Source organism: Pseudophryne corroboree, chromosome 3 (genome assembly GCF_028390025.1).
Source record: "Pseudophryne corroboree isolate aPseCor3 chromosome 3, aPseCor3.hap2, whole genome shotgun sequence".
Lineage (NCBI taxonomy): Eukaryota > Metazoa > Chordata > Amphibia > Anura > Myobatrachidae > Pseudophryne > Pseudophryne corroboree.
Window position 1 is genome coordinate 417,061,177 of NC_086446.1, and position 23,302 is coordinate 417,084,478.

Genomic DNA, 23,302 nt, shown 5'->3' on the forward strand with positions numbered 1-23,302 from the left:
AAAAAAAAACACGGTTAGGTCACTGGTATATACAATTATGGACGGGCTGCGGAGTGCCGACACAGAGGTAGCCACAGCCGTGAACTACCGCACTGTACTGTGTCTGCTGCTAATATATAGACTGGTTGATAAAGAGATAGTATACTCGTAACTAGTATGTATGTATAAAGAAAGAAAAAAAAACCACGGTTAGGTGGTATATACAATTATGGACGGGCTGCCGAGTGCCGACACAGAGGTAGCCACAGCCGTGAACTACCGCACTGTACTGTGTCTGCTGCTAATATATAGACTGGTTGATAAAGAGATAGTATACTCGTAACTAGTATGTATGTATAAAGAAAGAAAAAAAAACCACGGTTAGGTCACTGGTATATACAATTATGGACGGGCTGCCGAGTGCCGACACAGAGGTAGCCACAGCCGTGAACTACCGCACTGTACTGTGTCTGCTGCTAATATATAGACTGGTTGATAAAGAGATAGTATACTCGTAACTAGTATGTATGTATAAAGAAAGAAAAAAAAACCACGGTTAGGTCACTGGTATATACAATTATGGACGGGCTGCGGAGTGCCGACACAGAGGTAGCCACAGCCGTGAACTACCGCACTGTACTGTGTCTGCTGCTAATATATAGACTGGTTGATAAAGAGATAGTATACTCGTAACTAGTATGTATGTATAAAGAAAGAAAAAAAAACCACGGTTAGGTGGTATATACAATTATGGACGGGCTGCCGAGTGCCGACACAGAGGTAGCCACAGCCGTGAACTACCGCACTGTACTGTGTCTGCTGCTAATATATAGACTGGTTGATAAAGAGATAGTATACTCGTAACTAGTATGTATGTATAAAGAAAGAAAAAAAAACCACGGTTAGGTCACTGGTATATACAATTATGGACGGGCTGCCGAGTGCCGACACAGAGGTAGCCACAGCCGTGAACTACCGCACTGTACACTGGTTGATAAAGAGATAGTAGTATACTCGTAACAACTAGTATGACGACGGTATAAAGAATGAAAAAAAAACCACGGTTAGGTGGTATATAATACAATTATGGTTGGACGGACTGCCTGCCGAGTGCCGACACAGAGGTAGCCACAGCCGTGAACTACCGCACTGTACACTGGTTGATAAAGAGATAGTAGTATACTCGTAACAACTAGTATGACGACGGTATAAAGAATGAAAAAAAAACCACGGTTAGGTGGTATATAATACAATTATGGTTGGACGGACTGCCTGCCGAGTGCCGACACAGAGGTAGCCACAGCCGTGAACTACCGCACTGTACACTGGTTGATAAAGAGATAGTAGTATACTCGTAACAACTAGTATGACGACGGTATAAAGAACGAAAAAAAAACCACGGTTAGGTGGTATATATTATAATACAATTATGGATGGACGGACTGCCTGCCGAGTTCCGACACAGAGGTAGCCACAGCCGTGAACTACCGCACTGTACACTGGTTGATAAAGAGATAGTAGTATACTCGTAACAACTAGTATGACGACGGTATAAAGAACGAAAAAAAAACCACGGTTAGGTGGTATATATTATAATACAATTATGGATGGACGGACTGCCTGCCGAGTTCCGACACAGAGGTAGCCACAGCCGTGAACTACCGCACTGTACACTGGTTGATAAAGAGATAGTAGTATACTCGTAACAACTAGTATGACTATGACGACGGTATAAAGAAAGAAAAAAAAAACCACGGTTAGGTGGTATATAATACAATTATGGACGGACTGCCTGCCGAGTGCCGACACAGAGGTAGCCACAGCCGTGAACTACCGCACTGTACTGTGTCTGCTGCTAATATAGACTGGTTGATAAAGAGATAGTATACAATACTACTAATATACTGGTGGTCAGGCACTGGTCACCACTAGTCACACTGGCAGTGGCACTCCTGCAGCAAAAGTGTGCACTGTTTAATTTTAATATAATATTATTTATCATGTACTCCTGGCTCCTGCTATAACAACCTGCAGTGCTCCCCAGTCTCCCCCACAATTATAAGCTTTATATACAATACATTGATGTGCAGCACACTGGGCTGAGCAGTGCACACAGACTGAGTCACTGTGTGACTGTGTATCGTTTTTTTCAGGCAGAGAACGGATATATTAAATAAAACAAACAACTGCACTGTCTCTGGTGGTCACTGGTCACTGTGGTCGTCAGTCACTAAACTCTGTCTGCACTCTGCACTCTCTTCTAATCTACAGTATCACAGCAATCTCTCTCTCTCTTCTAAATCTAATCTAAATGGAGAGGACGCCAGCCACGTCCTCTCCCTATCAATCTCAATGCACGTGTGAAAATGGCGGCGACGCGCGGCTCCTTATATAGAATCCGAGTCTCGCGAGAATCCGACAGCGTCATGATGACGTTCGGGCGCGCTCGGGTTAACCGAGCAAGGCGGGAAGATCCGAGTCGCTCGGACCCGTGAAAAAAAAAGTGAAGTTCGTGCGGGTTCGGATTCAAAGAAACCGAACCCGCTCATCTCTAGTTTAAATCCCTCGGAGCCGTGGGAGGGTGAAATGGAGGTTGTAGCATCAACACTCCCTGTAAAAATGTAAGGACACCAGACGTTGTTGGAAAAAGATTGAAAGGGCCAAGACTTGTCACGAAAGGCGGAGGTTTGAGGTTAGGGTCCTTAAAAGTACATGTTAATAGCGGGGTGGCGGGACATTGCAGACAATGTGGAGCACGCTGACTCGCCACAGCTTTTCTGGCAGGCGGCTAAATCAGTACTGCGTGTAAATATCGCATATGTTTCCAAACACAGAAAAGACACCGCTCAGTTCTATCAACAGGCTCAGTTTGATCTCACTTTGGCCTTTCAAACTTTTAAATCCCACCCTTCTGTCCTCACCAGAGGAAACTATCAGAAAGCTACTGCAAGTGTCATTTTGATGGGGTTTTGGATCAGTTGGCGGCCAGACATGACTTCAGGAAAAGATCTTTGTTCTATAGACACAGGAATATATCAGGGAGACTCCTATCTAACTTACTCTGCACTTATGATTCTCCCTCTTCTATTACTTCCTTGAAAAACAAAGATGGTGTCCGGCTTCAGAAGGGGAAAGATATTGTAGATCTGCTAGGCTCTTACTACGATGCGCTTTATTCTCACCGGGCTATTGACCCCTTCCTTAAAGAAGAGTTCTGGTCTACCACTGCCCTCCCCTCCCTGTCCCCTGACCAGCAGGCCTTGCTTATAGCCCCGATCTCTGCTGAGGAACTCCGTCAGGCTATTAAGAAATTGAAATCCCCTGGTCCCAACGGCTTCTCCAGAGAGTTTTATAGGCTCCTTGAATCTGAAATTAGCCCCTCATTGCTCTGTTTATAATGTTTTTATTGAATAATACTGTTGCTAGTTATTTTAATTCAGCTATTAAGGTTTTGCCCAAACCTGGTTGTGACCCTGAGGACCCGGCCTCTTACAGGCCTATCTCCATGTTAGATGTTGATTATAAGCTTTTTATGAAAATTATGTCAGAAAGATTGAAAGGGATTTTGCCTTCCCTTATAGCCCCTGACCAGACTGGTTTTATATGGGGCCTTCATTCTGTGATTAATATTCGCAAGGTTGTCTCAGTGATCCAGTCGTCCGCCTCTCATCCTGATTCCTATCCTAAGGCCATTGTTTCATTGGATGCTGAGAAGGTGTTCGATTTGGTCACTTGGGATCACCTATACCATACCCTAGATAAATTTGGTTTCCCTTCCCGGTTTTGGTCTACCCTGCAGGCTTTGTATACTTCTCCGCTAACCTAAGTATCCAGTAATGGTTTCCTTTCATCTCCCTTTACAGTGAAACGAGGTATAAGACAGGGCTGCCCCATGTCGCCTCTCTTGTTTGCATTGGCTTTGGAACCTCTGGCCATTGCCCTGAGAGATTTGCAGAGCTTCAGGGGGATTCATATTGGTTTGGTTGAACTCAAAATCTCCTTGTTTGCGGACGACATGCTGTTGGTCTCTGATCCCTGTACATCCCTCCCTGCTATTTTACAATTACTAATTTTGGCTCTTTTGCTGGGTACAAAATAAACATTCACAAATCCGAACTTATGCCTCTAGGTAGCTCCAATTCCTCCCTTTCACATCAGGCCATGTATTCACAGTTCCGTATTTCTTCCCAGCAGTTTAAATAGCTAGGTATCCAAATTCTTTCTTCCCTCTCCTGGTTATATTAAATAAAATTTTACTCGGGTCATCTCCCAGATCTCCCGTTTATTGACTGCCTGGAAGTTCCTGCCGCTTTCTTTGTTTGGACGCATAGCTTTGATAAAAAGTGTGATTTTTTTTCCCAAACTCTCTTACCCTATCCAAATGCTACCCATATCCCTTTCCAAAACTGATATTGCGGTTTGTACCCATTTATTCACCAAATTAGTGTGGCGTGGGGGACGTTCTCGGATTGCGGCCTCTAAGCTACAACTCCCTATATGTGAGGGTGGTGCGGGCCTACCCGATATTGCTATATTTACTAAAGCTGTATTTTTCCGATACATTTGTGATTTGCTTCTGACACGAGAGAGCTATACCCATCCTCCCTCTGAATTAGCCATGTTTACTCCATACTTACCGGCAGCTCTTCTTCATACCCCTAGGAAAGCTATTCCCCCTCCCATAATTTTCATGACCTACTTTTCCACGATGCTTATTTAGCCTGGTGTTCAATATGCTCTAAACTATTGAGATCTTCTTCGGTATCCCACTACGCCCCTTTTTGTGGTAACCCATCTTTCTCTGACGTCCTAGTGGATGCTGGGAACTCCGTAAGGACCATGGGGAATAGACGGGCTCCGCAGGAGACTGGGCACTCTAAAAGAAAGATTAGGTACTATCTGGTGTGCACTGGCTCCTCCCTCTATGCCCCTCCTCCAGACCTCAGTTATAATCTGTGCCCGGCCAGAGCTGGATGCACCTAGTGGGCTCTCCTGAGCTTGCTAGAAAGAAAGTATTTGTTAGGTTTTTTATTTTCAGTGAGATCTGCTGGCAACAGATTCACTGCTACGTGGGACTGAGGGGAGAGAAGCAAACCTACCTGCGTGCAGCTAGCTTGTGCTTCTTAGGCTACTGGACACCATTAGCTCCAGAGGGTTCGAACACAGGGCCTGACCTCGATCGTCCGTTCCCGGAGCCGCGCCGCCGTCCCCCTTGCAGAGCCAGAAGACCGAAGAAGGAGATAAAATCGGTGGCAGAAGACTCCGGTCTTCATTAAGGTAGCGCACAGCACTGCAGCTGTGCGCCATTGCTCCCACTGCACACTCCGGTCACTGTAGGGTGCTGGGGGGGGGGGCGCCCTGGGCAGCAATAAGTATACCTTTTGGCAATATATACACATAATACAGTCTGGAAAACTGTATATGTGTAAAACCCCCGCCATTTTTAGTCAGAAACAGGACAGAAGCCCGCCGCTGAGGGGGCCGGGCCTTCTTCCTCAGCACACCAGCGTCATTTTCTCTTCACAGCTCCGCTGGAAGGAAGCTCCCCAGGCTCTCCCCGGCAGTATCCTGGTACACAAAGGGTGAAAAGAGAGGGGGGGGGGGGGGCACATAAATTTAGGCGCAAAAATTTGTATATACAGCAGCTACTGGGTAAACACTGAGTTGTAGTGTAATCCCTGGGTTATATAGCGCCGGGGTGTGTGCTGGTATACTCTCTCTGTCTCTCCAAAGGGCCTTGTGGGGGAACTGTCCTCAAATAGAGCATCCCCTGTGTGTGTGGTGTGTCGGTACGCGTGTGTCGACATGTCTGAGGTAAAAGGCTCCTCTAAGGAGGTGATAGAGCGGATATGTGTGTGAGAGGGTGTCTCCGTCGACAACGCCGACACCTGTTTGGATATGTGTAAGTGTTAAGGTGAATTTATTGCACAAATGGTTAGGGAACAGACAGGAAATCTACCCATGTCTGTCCCTATGTCACAGAGACCTTCAGAGTCTCTCAATGCTCACTATCCATAATAACAAACACTGGTATCGACATGGAGTTTAACTCCACTGTGGACTACGATAATGCAAAGTTACAGCCAAGATGGTTATAAGGTATTCAATATATGATTATTGAAATAATAGATGATTTGCATATCACTGATGACTCATCTGTCCCTGACACGAGAGTACACATGTTTAAGGGGAAGAATGCTGAGGTAAATTTCCCTCCTCTCATGAGGAAAAAGAGCGGGAATCTCCAGACAAGAGACTGCAGTTTCCCACAAGAGAATTCTCAGGCTGTATCCTTTCCCCACTAGGGCCAGGATATGTTGAGAATATTCCCCTGGGGTGTCCTGTTTGCACAGATGGTAGCACTTGCTATTCTCAGGGATCCTGCAGATAGCGTGCACATTCTAGTATACTACCCAGACCGGCGATTGTGTCGGCATGGGTTTATAGCGCTGTGGCAGCGTGGACAGTTACCTTATCAGCAGAGATGAGACCCTAGTATGCAATATAAATATATTAAAGATGCTGTCTTAAGTGATAGATATATAGTTATAAAGCATGCCCAAAGAGACATGAGTATACTGGGTCCTAGAGTCAAAGCTATGTCGATCTCTGCTTGTCGTGTCCTGTAGAATATGCATTGGACAGATGATGCCGACTTAAGAGGCATATGGAAGGCTGAGGATTGTGTGGAGAAGGGTTCTCGGGCCTGGTCTCCACAGCTATAGCTGGTAATTCTGCTAGTTTGCCTTATATTCCTGCACAGCCTAAGAAAGCACGACATTATTAAATGCAGCCTTTCGTATGAAGAAACAAGAAAGTCTGAGGGGCGTCCTTTCTTGTCAGAGCCGGGCAGCTAGTTCCCAGGAACAGAAGTCCTCCCCGGCCCCTACAAAAATCCACCAATGTCGCTGGGGCTCCACAGGCGGAGCTAGGCCCGGTGGGGACACGCCTTTGTAAGTTCAGCCACAAGTGGGTTCACTCCCTGTTCGATCCCTGGGCAATAGATATTGTGTCTCAGGGATACAAGCTGGACTGTGAGAAGATGCCCCCTCACCGACGGCCCTGCGGGCTTCCCCCCAAGAGAGGGAGCCAGTGTTATCTGCAATTCACAAATTGTATCTTTAACAGGTGGTGGTCAAGGGTCCCCTCCTTCAACAAGAGGGTGTTATTATTAGACCATGTTGTAATCCCGAAACCAGACGGTTCGGTCAGACCCATATTGAATTAAAAATCCCTGAACATATACCTGAGAAGGCTCAAGTTCAAGATGGAATCGCTAAGAGCGGTCAGTGCAAGCCTAAAAAGGGGGAGACTTTATTGTGAATCGGGACATAAGGGATGCATACCTTCAGGTCCCCATTTATCCACCTCATTAGGCGTACCTCAGAATTGCGGTACGGGATTGTCATTACCAATTTCAGATGTTGCCGTTTGGTCTCTCCACGGCCCCGAGAATATTCACCATCGTAATGGCAGATATGATTGTGCTCCTGCGGAAGCAAGGTGTCACTATTATCACGTATTTGGACGATCTCCTCATAAAAGCGAGATCAAGAGAGCAGTTGCTGAACAGCGTATCACTTTCTCTGGAAGTGTAACGGCAACACGGCTGGATTCTATATATTCCAAAGTCGCAGTTGTTTCCTACAGCTCATCTGCCTCTCCTAGGCACGATCCTAGACACAGACCAGAAAAGGGTTATCTCCCGATAGAGAGAGCTCAGGAGCTCATGACACTGGTCAGGAATCTATTAAAACCAAAACAGGTGTCAGTGCATCACTGCACTCGAGTCCTGGGAAGGATGGTGGCATCATACGTGGCCATCCCCTTAGGCAGGTTCCATGCGAGGACCTTCCAATGGGACTTACTGGACAAGTGGTCCGGATCACCTCTTCAGAGGCATGGGTTAATCACCCTATCCCCCAGGGCCAGGGTGTCTCTCCTGTGGTGGCTGCAAAGTGCTCACCTTCTCGAGGGCCGCAGATTCGGCATTCAGGACTGGATCCTGGTGACCACGGATGCAAGCCTCCGAGGGTGGGGGGCAGTTACACAGGGAAGAAATTTCCAAGGTCTGTGGTCAAGTCAACTGACTTGCCTTCACATCAATATCCTGGAACTAAGGGCCATATACAACGCCCTAAGTCAAGCGGAGATCCTGCTTCGCGACCAACCGGTTCTGATCCAGTCAGACCGCAGGGGTTCATGTAAACCGCCAAGGCGGCACAAGGAAGCAGGGTGGCGAGGGTAGAAGCCACCAGAATTCTTCGCTGGGCGGAGAATCAAGTAAGCGCACTGTCAGCAGTGTTCGTTCCGGGAGTGGACATCTGGGAAGCAGACTTCCTCAGCAGGCACGACCTCCACCCGGGAAAGTGGAAACTTCATCAGGAAGTCTTCACGCAGTTTGCAAATTGATGGGAACTGCCTAAGGTGGACTAGATGGCGTCCCACCTCAATTAAAAGCTAAAAAAGGTTTTACGCCGGGTCAAAGGACCCTCAGGTGATAGCTGTGGTCGCACTAGTAACACCGTGGGTGTTCCAGTCGGTCTCTGTATTCCCTCCTCTTCCTCTCATACCCAAGGGCTGAGAATTGTAATAAAAGGAGGAGTGAAAACAATATTCTTTGCTCCGAATTGGCCAAGAAGGACTCGGTACCCGGAGCTGCAGGAAATGCTCTCAGAGGACTCAGGGCTTCTGCCTCTCAGACAGGACATGTTGCAACAGGGGCCCTGTCTGTTCCAAAATTTACCGCGGCTGCATTTGACGGCATGGCGGTTGAACGCCGGATCCTAGCGGAAAAGGGCATTCCGGATGCAGTTATTCCTACGCTGAAAAAGGCTAGGAAAGACGTGACAGCAAGACTTTTTCACTGTATATGGCGAAAATAGGTTGCTTGGTGTGAGGCCGGGAAGGCCCTACAGAGGAATTCCAGCGGGGTCGATTCCTGCACTTCCTACAGTCAGGAGTGACTATGGGCCTAAAATTAGGATCCATAAAGGTCAAGATTTCGGCCCTATACATTTTCTCTAAAAATTAACTGGCTTCACTGCCTGAAGTTCAGACGTTGTTCCGGGGGTGCTGCATATTCAGCCTCCTTTTGTGCCACCGGTGGCACCTTGGGATCTTAACGTTGTGTTGGATTTCCTGAAATCCCACTGGTTTGAGCCACTTAAGACCATGGAGCTAAAATATCTCACGTGGAAAGTGGTCATGCTATTGGCCTTAGCTTCGGCTAGGCGTGTGTCAGTATTGGCGGATTTGTCATGTAAAAACCCTTATCGGATCTTCCATATGGACAGGGCAGAATTGAGGACTCGTCCCCAATTTCTTCCTAGGGTGGTATCGTTTCATTTGAACCAGCCTATTGTGGTGCCTGCGGCTACTAGGGACTTGGAGGATTCCAAGTTGCTGGACGTAGTCCGGGCTTTGAAAATTTATGTTTCCAGAAAGGCGGGAGTCAGAAAGTCTGACTCGCTGTTTATTCTGTATGCAGCCAACAAGGTTGGCGCTCCTGCTTCGAAGCAGACTATTGTTTGCTGGATCTATAGCACGATTCAGCTGGTTCACTCTGCGGCTGGATTGCCGCATCCAAAATGGTGAAAGCCCATTCCAGGAAGGTGGGCTCTTTTTGGGCGGCTGCCCGAGGGGTCTCGGCTTTACAGCTTTGCCGAGCTGCTACTTGGTCGGAGTCCAACAAGTTTGCTAAGTTCTACAAGTTTGATACCCTGGCTGAGGAGGACCTTGAGTTTGCTCATGCGGTGCTGCAGAGTCATCCGCACTCTCCCGCCCGTTTGGGAGCTTTGGTATAATCCCCATGGTCCTTACGGAGTTCCCAGCATCCACTAGGACGTCAGAGAAAATAAGAATTTACTCACCGGTAATTCTATTTCTCGTAGTCCGTAGTGGATGCTGGGCGCCCGTCCCAAGTGCGGACTCTCTGCAATACATGTATATAGTTATTGCTTAACTAAAGGGTTATTGTTATGAGCCATCTGTTACTGAGGCTCAGTTGTTGTTCATACTGTTAACTGGGTATGGTTATCACAAATTGTACGGTGTGATTGGTGTGGCTGGTATGAGTCTTACCCTGGATTCCAAATCCTTTCCTTGTTGTGTCAGCTCTTCCGGGCACAGTTTCCTTAACTGAGGTCTGGAGGAGGGGCATAGAGGGAGGAGCCAGTGCACACCAGATAGTACCTAATCTTTCTTTTTTAGAGTGCCCAGTCTCCTTCGGAGCCCGTATATTCCCCATGGTCCTTACGGAGTTCCCAGCATCCACTACGGACTACGAGAAATAGAATTACCGGTGAGTAAATTCTTTTTTTTCCTCCGGGAATGGACAACTAGGCTTTTAGACTCTGGAGCGAAAAAGACATATCAAAGATTAAAGACGTGTTTGACCCTGGAGGTGTTATCCTAACCTTCAAGGCGTTACAAGATAAAGCCCAGTTACCCCACTCTGTTTTTTATGTATTTGCAAGCTGTGCACTTTGCGCACACCAGCATGGCCCAGATCCCTACTGCTGTTCACCAGGACCCTATACATAAACTGATGTCTGTTACTCTTACACCCATACAAAACTAAATATGTTTGTTCAGACTTATTGATGCTGTCCAGGGATAAGTTGTGGTCCCGTATTGTCTCTGCATGGCATTCTGATATTCCTTCTGTTTCCACCCCGCAGCACCTACAATTATGTTAATACCCTAAAGCACTTTTGTTGCTCCTGGCTGCAGGAAATTAATTTTAAATTCATACATTGTGCATACATATCTCAAGCTCGCAGAAGATATGTGGTTGTTGGTGAATCTGGTTCTTGTCTCAAATGTAGATGCCCGAATGCCACATTTTTTCATAATTTCTGGTCTTGCCCTAAGATTCGCAAATTTTGGGAGAAAACAATTGTTTCTCTATCGTCCTAGTGGATGCTGGGGTTCCTGAAAGGACCATGGGGAATAGCGGCTCCGCAGGAGACAGGGCACAAAAAGTAAAGCTTTAGGATCAGGTGGTGTGCACTGGCTCCTCCCCCTATGACCCTCCTCCAAGCCTCAGTTAGATTTTTGTGCCCGGCCGAGAAGGGTGCAATCTAGGTGGCTCTCCTAAAGAGCTGCTTAGAAAAGTTTAGCTTAGGTTTTTTATTTTACAGTGAGTCCTGCTGGCAACAGGATCACTGCAACGAGGGACTTAGGGGAGAAGAAGTGAACTCACCTGCGTGCAGGATGGATTGGCTTCTTTGGCTACTGGACATTAGCTCCAGAGGGACGATCACAGGTACAGCCTGGATGGTCACCGGAGCCTCGCCGCCGGCCCCCTTGCAGATGCTGAAACGAGAAGAGGTCCAGAATCGGCGGCAGAAGACTCCTCAGTCTTCTTAAGGTAGCGCACAGCACTGCAGCTGTGCGCCATTTCCTCTCAGCACACTTCACACGGCAGTCACTGAGGGTGCAGGGCGCTGGGAGGGGGGCGCCCTGGGAGGCAAATGAAAACCTTTTTTGGCTAAAAATACCTCACATATAGCCTCCGGGGGCTATATGGAGATATTTAACCCCTGCCAGAATCCATTAAAGAGCGGGAGACGAGCCCGCCGAAAAAGGGGCGGGGCCTATCTCCTCAGCACACAGCGCCATTTTCCCTCACAGAAAGGCTGGAGGGAAGGCTCCCAGGCTCTCCCCTGCACTGCACTACAGAAACAGGGTTAAAACAGAGAGGGGGGGCACTAATTTGGCGTTAGAAATATATAAAAGATGCTATAAGGGAAAACACTTATATAAGGTTGTCCCTATATAATTATAGCGTTTTTGGTGTGTGCTGGCAAACTCTCCCTCTGTCTCTCCAAAGGGCTAGTGGGTCCTGTCCTCTATCAGAGCATTCCCTGTGTGTGTGCTGTGTGTCGGTACGTGTGTGTCGACATGTATGAGGACGATGTTGGTGAGGAGGCGGAGCAATTGCCTGTAATGGTGATGTCACTCTCTAGGGAGTCGACACCGGAATGGATGGCTTATTTAGGGAATTACGTGATAATGTCAACACGCTGCAAGGTCGGTTGACGACATGAGACGGCCGACAAACAATTAGTACCGGTCCAGACGTCTCAGAAACACCGTCAGGGGTTTTAAAACGCCCGTTTACTTTAGTCGGTCGACACAGACACAGACACGGACACTGAATCCAGTGTCGACGGTGAATAAACAAACGTATTCCTTATTAGGGCCACACGTTAAGGGCAATGAAGGAGGTGTTACATATTTCTGATACTACAAGTACCACAAAAGAGGGTATTATGTGGGATGTGAAAAAACTACCGTAGTTTTTCCTGAATCAGATAAATTAAATGAAGTGTGTGATGATGCGTGGGTTCCCCCCGATAGAAAATTATGGGCGGTATACCCTTTCCCGCCAGAAGTTAGGGCGCGTTGGGAAACACCCCTTAGGGTGGATAAGGCGCTCACACGCTTATCAAAACAAGTGGCGGTACCGTCTATAGATAGGGCCGTCCTCAAGGAGCCAGCTGACATGAGGCTGGAAAATATCATAAAAAGTATATACACACATACTGGTGTTATACTGCGACCAGCGATCGCCTCAGCCTGGATGTGCAGAGCTGGGGTGGCTTGGTCGGATTCCCTGACTAAAAATATTGATACCCTTGACAGGGACAGTATTTTATTGACTATAGAGCATTTAAAGGATGCATTTTCTATATATGCGAGATGCACAGAGGGATATTTGCACTCTGGCATCAAGAGTAAGTGCGATGTCCATATCTGCCAGAAGATGTTTATGGACACGACAGTGGTCAGGTGATGCAGATTCCAAACGGCACAAAGGTGTATTGCCGTATAAAGGAAGAGGAGTTATTTGGGGTCGGTCCATCGGACCTGGTGGCCACGGCAACTGCTGGAAAATCCACCGTTTTTACCCTAAGTCACATCTCTGCAGAAAAAGACACCGTCTTTTCAGCCTCAGTCCTTTCGTCCCTATAAGAGTCATATCTGCCCAGGGATAGAGGAAAGGGAAGAAGACTGCAGCAGGCAGCCCATTCCCAGGAACAGAAGCGTTCCACCGCTTCTGCCAAGCTCTCAGCATGACGCTGGGACCGTACAGGACCCCTGGATCCTACATGTAGTATCCCAGGGGTACAGATTGGAATGTCGAGACGTTTCCCCTTCGCAGGCTCCTGAAGTCTGGTTTACCAAGGTCTCCCTCCGACAAGGAGGCAGTATGGGAAACAATTCACAAGCTGTATTCCCAGCAGGTGATAATCAAATTACCCCTCCTACAACAAGAAAAGGGGTATTATTCCACATTATATTGTGGTACTGAAGCCAGAAGGCTAGGTGAGACCTATTCTAAATCTAAACAAATTTGAACACTTACAAAGGTTCAAATCAAGATGGAGTCACTCAGAGCAGTGATAACGAACCAGGAAGAAGGGGACTATATAGTGTCCCGAGACATCAGGGATGCTTACCTCCATGTCCAAAATTTGCCCTTCTCACTAAGGGTACCTCAGGTTCGTGGTACAGAACTGTCACTATCAGTTTCAGACGCTGCCGTTTGGATTGTCCACGGCACCCCGGGTCTTTACCAAGGTAATGGCCGAAATGATGATTCTTCTTCGAAGAAAAGGCGTCTTAATTATCCCTTACTTGGACGATCTCCTGATAAGGGCAAAGTCCAGGGAACAGTTGGAGGTCGGAGTAGCACTATCTCGGATACTGCTACAACAGCACGGGTGGATTCTAAATATTCCAAAATCGCAGCTGATCCCGACGACAAGTCTGCTGTGCCTAGGGATGATTCTGGACACAGTCCAGAAAAAGGTGTTTCTCCCGGAAGAGAAAGCCAGGGAGTTATCCGAGCTAGTCAGGAACCTCCTAAAATCAGTGCATCATTGCACAAGGGTCCTGGTAAAGATGGTGACTTCCTACGAAGCAATTCCATTCGGCAGATTTCACGCAAGAATTTTTCAGTGGGATCTGCTGGACAAATGGTCCGGATCGCATCTTCAGATGCATCAGCGGATAACCCTATATCCAAGGACAAGGGTGTCTCTCCTGTGGTGGTTACAGAGTGCTCATCTTCTAGAGGGCCGCAGATTCGGCATTCAGGATTGGATGCTGGTGACCACGGAGGCCAGCCCGAGAGGCTGGGGAGCAGTCACACAAGGAAAAAATTTCCAGGGAGTGTGATCAAGTCTGGAGACTTTTCTCCACATAAATATACTGGAGCTAAGGGTAAATTTATAATACTCTAAGCTTAGCAAGACCTCTGCTTCAAGGTCAGCCGGTATTGATCCAGTGGGAAAAACATCACGGCAGTCGCCCACGTAAATAGACAGGGCGGCACAAGAAGCAGGAGGGCAATGGCAAAAACTGCAAGGACTTTTCGCTGGGCGGAAAATCATGTGATAGCACTGTCAGCAGTGTTTCATTCCGGGAATGGAAACTGGGAAGCAGACTTCCTCAGCAGGCACGACCTCCACCCGGCAGAGTGGAAACTTCATCGGGAAGTTTTTCCACATGATTGTAAACCGTTGGGAAATACCAAAGGTGGACATGATGGCGTCCCGTCTGAACAAAAAACGGGACAGGTATTGCGCCAGGTTAAGAGACCCTCAGGCAATAGCTGTGGACGTTCTGGTAACACCGTGGATGTACCAGTCGGTGTATGTGTTCCATCCTCTGCTTCTCATACCTAAGGTACTGAGACTTATAAGACGTAGAGGAGTAAGAACTATACTCATGGCTCCGGATTGGCCAAGAAGGACTTGGTACCCGGAACTTCAAGAGATGCTCACAGAGGACTTATGGCCTCTGCCGCTAAGAAGGGACTTGTTTCAGCAAGTACCATGTCTGTTCCAAGACTTACCGCAGCTGCGTTTGACGGCATGGCGGTGGAACGCCGGATCCTAAGGGAAAAAGGCATTCCGGAAGAGGTCATTCCTACCCTGGTCAAAGCCAGAAAGGAGGTGACCGCACAACATTATCACCACATGTGGCAAAAATATGTTGCGTGGTGTGAGGCCAGAAAGGCCCCACGAAGAAATTTCAACTCGGTCGATTCCTGCATTTCCTGCAAACAGGAGTGTCTATGGGCCTCAAATTGGGGTCCATTAAGGTTCAAATTTCGGCCCTGTCGATTTTCTTCCAGAAAGAAGTGGCTTCAGTTCCTGAAGTCCAGAAGTTTGTCAAGGGAGTATTGCATATACAACCCCCTTTTGTGCCTCCAGTGGCACTGTGGGATCTCAACGTAGTTCTGGGATTCCTCAAATCACATTGGTTTAAAACCAGTCAAATCTGTGGATTTGAAGCATCTCACATGAAAAGTGACCATGCTCTTGGCCCTGGCCTGGACCAGGCGAGTGTCAAATTGGTGGGTTTTTTCTCAAAAAAGCCCATATCTGGTTGTCCATTTGGACAGGGCAGAGCTGCGGACTCGTCCCCAGTTCTCTCCCTAAGGTGGTGTCAGTGTTTCACCTGAACCAGCTTATTTTGGTGCCTTGCGCCTACTAGGGACTTGGAGGACTCCAGGTTGCTAGATGTTGTCAGGGCCCTGTAAATATAGGTTCCAGGACGGCTGGAGTCAGGAAAACTGACTTGCTGTTATCCTGTATGCACCCAACAAACTGGGTGCTCTTGCTTCTAAGCAGACTATTGCTAGTTGGATGTGTAATACAATTCAGCTTGCACATTCTGTGGCAGGCCTGCCACAGCCAAAATATGTAAATGCCCATTCCACAAGGAAGGTGGGCTTATCTTGGGCGGCTGCCCGAGGGGTCTCGGCTTTACAACTTTGCCGAGCGGCTATTTAGTCAGGGGCAAACACGTTGGTAAAATCCTACAAATTTGATACCCTGGCTAAGGAGGACCTGGAGTTCTCTCATTCGGTGCTGCAGAGTCATCCGCACTCTCCCGCCCGTTTGGGAGCTTTGGTATTATCCCCATGGTCCTTTCAGGAACCCCAGCATCCACTAGGACGATAGAGAAAATAAGAATTTACTTACCGATAATTCTATTTCTCGGAGTCCGTAGTGGATGCTGGGCGCCCATCCCAAGTGCGGATTATCTGCAATACTTGTACATAGTTACAAAAATCGGGTTATTATTGTTGTGAGCCATCTTTTCAGAGGCTCCGCTGTTATCATACTGTTAACTGGGTTCAGATCACAGGTTGTACAGTGTGATTGGTGTGGCTGGTATGAGTCTTACCCGGGATTCAAAATCCTTCCTTATTGTGTACGCTCGTCCGGGCACAGTATCCTAACTGAGGCTTGGAGGAGGGTCATAGGGGGAGGAGCCAGTGCACACCACCTGATCCTAAAGCTTTACTTTTTGTGCCCTGTCTCCTGCGGAGCCGCTATTCCCCATGGTCCTTTCAGGAACCCCAGCATCCACTACGGACTATGAGAAATAGAATTATCGGTAAGTAAATTCTTATTTTTATTAACTCCATTTTACAACTCCGTTTGCGTTGTAATCCTCTTGCCATGTTATGTGCCAATTTTTCAGAATGGGACTTGGGTCCGGAATCCAGAAGCCTTTTTCCCCTCCTCGCTGTTATAGTCACGGTGGCTAAAAAGGTGATACTTTGCAACTGGACATCCCCGACCCCCCCTTCTTAAAAGCTGTTAAAGCTCTACTATTGCAAATTTTATATTTTGACAGGCAAGCTGTTCTGGCTACGGAGGCTGGGGTCAAGCGATTTTATAGCAAATGGAGCATCTACGTTGAGACTTTGGATCAACTTATACCCCTTTTCCACCTACTGAGCACGGGTCGCAGCCTGGAGTCTGACATGGGTGCTACCCGGCTGCGGCCCATGCTAAGCCCCCTTTCCCACTGCGCTCAACCCGGCATATTGCCAGGTTGGTGATGCGGCAGGGGTGGCGCTGGGAGATCACATGATCTCCCAGCGCCGCCCTTCCATACAGTGTAAACGGGAGCTGTGTCGCATCCACACGGCTTCCGTTTACACTACAACCCTACCCGGATCACAGGTCACTTGATCTGGGTTTTTGCGGGGGGACCCTTTTCCACTAGCAAAAAAACACTGGTAAATACGCACCCCCATGCTTTTACCCGTGTTTTGAAAAACTTTGAAAATCTAATAAACAGATTTTAAAAAAAAAAACACCTCAAACCTCCGTCTAAACCAGCTTGTAGAAAGCGCAACAATCTGGTAAAACGAAACTGTTTGGGGTTCCAACCCATAGGCTGGCACCAATCCATGTATCTTTTCCAAATTCTATGATAGTGTGCTGCAGTAATGGGCTTTCTTGCTGCTAACATTGTAGGGATAACTGCACTGGGAATGCCCCTTTCCCTCAGTATCCCGGTTTCAAGAATCACGCCATTAAGCGCAGGCGGTTCAGGTCTGGGTGTAGGAATGGACCCTGTGACAACAGATCTTCCCCCTGCGGCAACCTCCAAGGCTCCTCTGCTAGGAGACCCCTCAGATCTGAGTACCAACTTCTGCAAGTCCAGTCTGGTGCTATCAGAATTGCCCACGCTTCTCCTGTTTTACCTTTTTTTTTAACGCTCTTGGTAATACAGGAAATGGTGGAAAGATGTAAACCAGTTTGTAAGGCCAGTGAATAGCCAGCGCGTCCACTGCCTCTGCTGCTGAATCCTGTGCCCTGGTCACATATTTCGGAAGTTGGTGATCGTGTCGGGATGCCATTAGATCTACCTGAGGTAACCCCCACCGGCGTACCACTGACTCGAAGACTTGGGGGTGTAGACTCCACTCTCCTGGGTGCATGTCTTGACGGCTAAGATAATCCGCCTCCCAGTTGTCTACTCCTGGAATGAAGACTGCCGACAGAATTAGGTCACGCTTTTCTGATAGAATTTTTGTAGCTTTCCGTAAGGCCATCGTGCTCTTCGTTCCTCCCTGATGGTTTATATAAGCCGCTGCTGTGTCATTGCCCGATTGCACTCTCACGTGTTGGGCTCGTACTAGGCTCTTCGCTTGAAGAAGCGCATTGTAGATAGCTCTGAGCTCCAGCACATTTATTGGTAGACTGCTCTCATACTGGGACCATCTCCCCTGAAATTGATGGCTGCCCAGTGCTGCATCCCAACCTCTGAGACTTAAATCCGTTGTCAAAATGATCCAATCCCAGATTCCAAAACATTTTCCTGCTGATCAGTTCCTGTGGACCGACCACCAAATCAATGAAATTCTGGCCTGAGACGACAAGCGAATCTTCCTGTGAAGGTACAGGTGCATACTTGCCCCATGTGTGATCAAGTTTATTTGGAAAGTTCTTGAGTGAAGTCTTGCGTACTGAATTGCTTCAAAGGAAGCCACCATTCTCCCTAGAAGCTGTATGCAAAGGTGTAGAGACACTGTCTGATTTTGCAAGACCTGGCGAACCATGTGTCTGATGTCTTGAATCTTGTCTTCCGTTAGAAAGACTCTCAGCCATATTGTGTCCAGGGCAAGACCTAAGAATCAAATTCTTTGGGTTGGTTGTAAGTTTTTTTTTCTTTTTTTTAAGTTGACATTCCAACGTGCCGAGTTAGGACCTGATGAGTCATCTGTGCATCTCTGATCAAGATTTCCAGAGACGTGGCCTTGATAAGAAGGTCGTCCAGGTAAAGTATTATTGTTACCCCCATAGACCTCAATTTTGCTACCATGAACGCCATGGTCTTTGTGAAGATCCTTGGAGCAGAGAACAGACCGAGCGGTAGTGCTCTGAATTGGTAGTGGTTCTTCTCCACAGCAAACCTCAGATACTCTTGATGTGGTGTCCAAATTGGAACATGGAGGTACGCATCCTTTATGTCCAGACACCATGAATTCCTGTTGTTCCAATCCTGCAATGACTGATTGTATCGATTCCGTCTTGAACTTGTAAACTGTCAGGAATTGGTTTAACACCTTAAGTTTAGAATGGGCCTGACCAAGCCATCTGGCTTGGGTACCACAAAAAGATTTGAATAAAAACCCATCCCTTTCTGTGGTACCGGTACTATCACTTCTGTTAGAAGCAATTTTTGGATAGCTGTTTCTAATGCTCTTGCCTTTTGAGGGCACTGAGGTAGACCCGTAGTAAAATATTGACTGTGAGGGCGTATGAGAAATCCTGTCTTGTAACCCTGGGAGACTGTATTGTTGACCCAGATGTCTGGAGAGGTTTCGGGCTACGCTTCCTGAAACTTTGTCAGCCGGGTGCCCACCTTGGGGGACCCAAGGTGAGCTGGGAGACCGTCATGCCACTGCTTACTGTCCTCTTCGCATAGATACGGAGAGCCCGTACCACATCCAAAGACCTCTCTTTGGAAGACAATTCAGGAGAGACAAAGGCCGGAACCACAATCTCCTGGTTAAGGCAGAAAGAAGACACCACCTTAGGTAGATAACCAGGGCACGGTCTAAGAACCGCCCGGTCACTGTGAAAAATCAGATAGGGGGACCTACAAGACAAGGCACCCAAATCTGATACCCGTCTAGCAGAGGCAATAGCCAGCAGAAACGAGACCTTAAGAGAAATCCACTTAAGGTCCGCAGATTCAAGAGGGTCAAACGGAGACTCTTGCAAGGCCTCCAGAACCACTGACAAATCCCAAGGAACCACAGGTGGGACATAGGGAGGTTGAATCCGTAAAACACCCTGAGTGAATGTATGAACAGCAGGCAGAGTCGCAATTTTTCTCTGAAACCATACCGACAAGGCAGAAATATGAACCTTGACGGAGGCCAGCCGAAGGCCCAAGTCCAGGCCCTGTTGTAGGAAGGCAAAACTTAGGCCATACTAAACTTGTAAACGACATGATTGTGGGATGCGCACCATGCAAAGTAAGAATTCCAGACCCTATGGTAAATCTGAGCAGAAGCCGGCTTACAGGCCTTCAACACAGTTTGACTGACCGCCTCAGAAAATCCTTTGACCCTCAATACGGAAGCTTCAAGAGCCACGCCGTCAAAGCCAGCCAGGCCAGATCCTGGTAGCCACAAGGGCCCTGAACGAGGAGGTCTGGTCATTGTGGAAGCAGAAGAGGATGCTCCAGCGGGAGACCCTGTAGGTCTGATAACCAATGCCGCCTGGGTCACGCCTGACCTATCAGAAGTAGGATTCCTCCTTCTTGCTTGAACTTCCTCACTACTCTGGGCAGGAGTGACACAGGAGGGAACACGTACGGCAGCCGAAAGTTCCATGGAATTGCCAGTGCGTCCACGAACTCCGCTTTAGTATCCCTTGTTCTTGCTCCAAAGACCAGAACCTTGTGATTGTGTTAAGACGCCATCAGGTCTACATCTGTTAGACCCCACTTGTCCACTTAGGAGTTTAAATACTTTGGGATGTAGGCTCCACTCTCCGGCGTGTACGTGCTGACTACTGAGGAAGTCCTTCCCAGTTGAGGACCCCCGGAATGAACGCTGCAGAGATGGATGGCAGATGGCGTTCCGACCATTGAAGAATCTTTGACACTTCCATCATTGCCATGCGGCTTTGAGTGTCGCCTTGATGATTTATGTACGCTACCGTGGTGGCGTTGTCCGACTGTACATGAACAGGCCTGTTCTGTACCAGATGCAGGGCCAGTTTCAGAGCATGGAACACTGCCCGCAATTCCAGAATGTTTATTAGGAGGAGATACTCCTCCCTGGTCCACCGACCCTGAAGAGAGTGTTGCTCCAACACCGCGCCCCAACCCCGCGGACTGGCATCCGTCGTCGGGAGGACCCAGTTGGAGATCCAGAAGGGATGACCCCTGCACAATTGTTGGTCTTATAGCCACCAGCTCAGTGACAGTCGAACTTCCGGAGACGAGGAGATCATGTGAGACCTGATCCAGTAAGGCAGGCCGTCCCACTTGGCAAGAATCAGCTTCTGCAGAGGGCGGAAATGAAATTGAGCGTACTCTACCATGTCGAAAACCGACACCATGAGGCCTAGTACTTGCATCGCCGAGTGTATCGACACTCGCGGGTGAGAGAGGAAGCATCGCATCCTGACCTGAAGTTTCAAGACTTTCACCTGAGACAAGAACAACCGCGTGTTTAGTTTCTCCAACAACGCCCCCAGGTGCACCATGCTCTGAGCAGGGACCAGGGATGATTTCTTCCAGTTGATGAGCCACCCGTGGGCTTGCAGAACCTGGATCATCAGATCCAGATGATGGAGAACATCTGGGGAATTCACTTGGATCAGCAAGACATCCGGATACGGTAGGATCCTGATACCCTGACGGCGGAGCAGGGCCGTCATCACCGCCATTACCTTGGTGAAGATTTGCGGAGCCGTAGTCAGTCCAAAGGGTAAGGCCCGGAATTGATAATGGAGGTTGCCAATAGCAAAGCGCAGGTATAGCTGATGCGACACGGCAATAGGTATATGTAGGTAAGCATCCTGTATGTCCAGGGATACCATATAGTCCCCTGGCTCCAAAGCCAGGACAATAGAGCGAATGGTTTCCATACAAAACTTGGAGACCCTCACAAACTTGTTCAAAGACTTGACGTTGAGAATGGGCTGAGAGGAACCATACGGTTTCGAGACCAGGAACAGCGTTGAATAGTACCTCCTGCCTCTCTGAGCCAGAGGCACCGGCACTACCACTCCTGTGTCTAGGAGGGACTGAACCACCGAACGAAGAGTCTTTACCTGATCCGAAGGGATGTCTGTCAGGCAAAAGTGATGAGGGGGACGTTTCTTGAAGGATATGGCGTATCCGTGAGTGACTACTTCCTGTACCCAGCTTTCTGAAGTAGTCTTCAACTCTGTTTTGGAAGCAGGCTGACGGGCAGTCCAGGCACGTTTAGGTTTTGGCTTAATGGATTTGGACCCCACTAGACCACCGGGGCATCTGAGTACAGGTCGTATGTACTAACACCCCATTTAATAAGGCTCACTAGTACCCGGGGTGGAAGTCCAGCATAGGGTAGGTGGCGCTTGACCTGTAGCCCCTCCCCCAGCCCAGGGTGCCATCTCCTTGCTGTTTTCCTGCCCTGGAGTTGCCTAACACTCTCCCTCACTCTCTGACTGAGATGCTGGGCGCCATCTTCTGAGCATAGCTGCAACTGGTCTCCGGGACTGCAGAGCAAGGTCTCCCTTGTAAAGCCACCTGTATACAGCGCTGTGACTTTACAAACACTTAAGTATTTTACATGTCTTTATACAGACAGCATTAGTTGAGAAAGAGTGTACTGTTTCTAGAATATACTGTAAGAGTATTCAGGTATATCCGCTGGTCACTGACCGCGATGTGATATATATATACTAGTCCAGTGCAGCTTTATTGTGATAATTTCTGCAATGCCTGTGACTGTGTGTGTCTGTATCTGCTGTGTGGTTTCACTCTCGGTGTTTCCCAGTTATAGCTGTCACTATATTCTGTACCCTAAGGGGCTAGGTGTGTCTGGATCTGCTAATATAGTGCGTCACAGTATTTATCCATTACCTATAGTCTACTGTGTACTCAGCCACATAATACCGGATTTATTCACAGATATTGTACTTTGGCTTTATCGTACTAAGTTGCTCTGTGTAGCATTGATATATAATGTCTAACAAAAAGAGCAGTAAATCAGTGGAAGCTCCTACAGCATGCACAGTATGCTCCAAGGATTTGCCAGAGGGGGAAGTTTTGTATGATGGTCTGTGTACCACGTGTCATACATCCTCTAGTCAGTCCGCAGCTCCTGTGCCTACTCAGGAGCGACCCCGGGCTGTGTTCACTAACCTACTGGGTACTCTGGTAGAACGCCTTACGCCCCCTATGGGACCACCTGTGCCAATACCGCCACAAATTGTCCCTATGGTTAATCCGCCTTGGGCGGAAAATATATCTAACCAGCTGCAACAATGAAATCAGTCATTGGTTAGACAAAAATCCACTCCAGGTCACTCCCGTGTCTCTGGGTCATCTAAGCGGGCTACTTCCTCCTCACAATCCACATACCTCTCTGATGTTTCATCTGAAGAGGAGGGGGAACATATGGTACTGTCAGACACTGATTGAGGTGTTTCTTATGAGGATTCTCCCTTGCAGATTGATGTCCCTGCCCTAGTGGTCGCTATTAAGCAAATCCTACAAATCTCTGATGATGAGGATTCCACTGCTCTGGCTAACTGATGCGTTTAAAAGGCAGAAGGTGGTTAAAAATCTATTACCCCATTCTGACCATTTAGTGGACATCAGACTGGAACCCTGGTCGACTCCAGGGAAGAAATGCCCTCTGTCTAAACGGGCCTTGGCTTGCAATCCTCTCCCTGCAGAGTTATGTAACAAGTGGGAAAATTTGCCACCAATGGTTTCTCGCGTCACATGCCTAGTGGTGTTGTCCATTCTGCCTGTCACCACTGTCACT